Raw genomic sequence first — 1,436 nt, 5'->3', positions numbered from 1 at the left:
GAGAGAGAGAGAGAGAGAGAGAGAGAGAGAGAGAGAGAGAGAGATTTGTGAATGTGTTAGATTTCTAGTTATGGAACATTTCAACACAATTTTTCAGATGTTCCAGGAGACAAGAAACAGGTTGGTAAACAGGACGTCAGCTCACGACAATGAATTTGACACTGGGTTCATGAACTGTAAATTCCAAGCTCAGTTCAAACAAAATCTGTGGTTATTTTTCTTCAAGACGTTTAATGACTCTCTGGTACTGGCTAAACAGGGCAAAAGATCAAGGGGAAGACCCCGTGGAACCTGGAGATGAATCACAGAAAGTGATGTACAGAAAAGTGGGAAGACATGGAATAACATCAAGAGGCTAAACCAGGATGGAGAAAGGTGGAAAGTGTTTGTTCGTGGCCTCTACCCTGGTGCAGGATGAGAAAAGCAATAATGATGCTGGTACTGGCTAAATCCAGGAGTAAAGGTGCTGCCTCAGAAAAAGTCAAACTGCATTGAGAACGAGTTTTGAAGTTCTTAGAACAAACAAACAAGAATATCAAAAGGGCACAACAAAAAGAGAGATGATGACCCGCACAATACGTCTCCTTTCAACCCACCGACGCCCGTGGTTTAGCGGTTAGGCACTTCCCTGTCACATGCAGAGGACCTGAGTTTGGTTCCCTCCTGGGGAGAAATTTCACTGAGTACCTGTCTTTCTTCAAGGACGTTGTATCCCTCTCAGCCCGGGTTGGGCCTGGCAAGACTGGCTCGAAATGATCTGAATTGTGTCGATGGGGTAGTAAAACACTTACATTATCAACAACAACAACAACAACAACAACAACAACAACAACAACAACAACAATAGCAACAACAACAACAACATCAAGAAACTTTCAACCAACAAGAAACGAGCTTTAACGTGAACGTTTCCGTAATGTACGAACTGTTGTGACGAACCTCTGCACATGCATGCACAAACATTATTCAAATGTATATTCGCCTAGCCTTTCCTGTTTCTGCTTGCCATCTCCTGGTCTCAATCCGTGTCTATTTCACGCATCAATTGTTAATACATTTTATAGATATTAAAGCTATTCCTTCTTGCTTTTCCACATTTACGCTTTTTTATTGTGAAGTTGCTGTGAATAAATAGCAATTGAAAAGGTTGGTTTCTAAAGAAGAGAGCGAACTGCAACTATGCGTTAGGGATGATTGCATTTCTAAAAGCAAAATTTTACCGAGGCTGAGACGAATTCAAGAGTTGCACAGTGTGTGTCCGCTGTTCATTGTGTTCAGAAAGGTGTAATGCAAACTGCATTTGAAAAGTGCAGGGCGATGTCGTACCTTTTAAAATGTATTTTGGGGTGTGTACGTGTGTGTGTGTGTGTGTGTGTGTGTATGTGTGTGTGTATGTATGTGTGAGTGTATGTGTGTGTGTGTGTGTGTGTGTGCGT

The 1,436-nt window shown here is 41.9% G+C and overlaps 1 protein-coding gene and 1 long non-coding RNA gene across 2 annotated transcripts in view; one reads left to right on the top strand and one right to left on the bottom strand.

The window, feature by feature from the left end:
• Window positions 1–1,098, top strand: part of LOC118477465 — a 42,969-nt gene extending 41,871 nt beyond the window's left edge. The window contains exon 2 of the long non-coding RNA XR_004858400.1: window positions 98–1,098. This is a non-coding gene — a long non-coding RNA (uncharacterized LOC118477465). The remainder of the gene's footprint in view (window positions 1–97) is intronic.
• The window catches only part of LOC101857754, a 23,694-nt gene that overhangs the window by 17,713 nt on the left and 4,545 nt on the right, over window positions 1–1,436 (bottom strand). The window lies entirely within an intron of this gene.

This window comes from Aplysia californica, unplaced genomic scaffold (genome assembly GCF_000002075.1).
Source record: "Aplysia californica isolate F4 #8 unplaced genomic scaffold, AplCal3.0 scaffold00001, whole genome shotgun sequence".
In the NCBI taxonomy this organism is placed as follows: domain Eukaryota; kingdom Metazoa; phylum Mollusca; class Gastropoda; order Aplysiida; family Aplysiidae; genus Aplysia; species Aplysia californica.
Note: the sequence above shows the minus strand (reverse complement) of the source record. Positions and strands in the feature narration are given on the sequence as shown.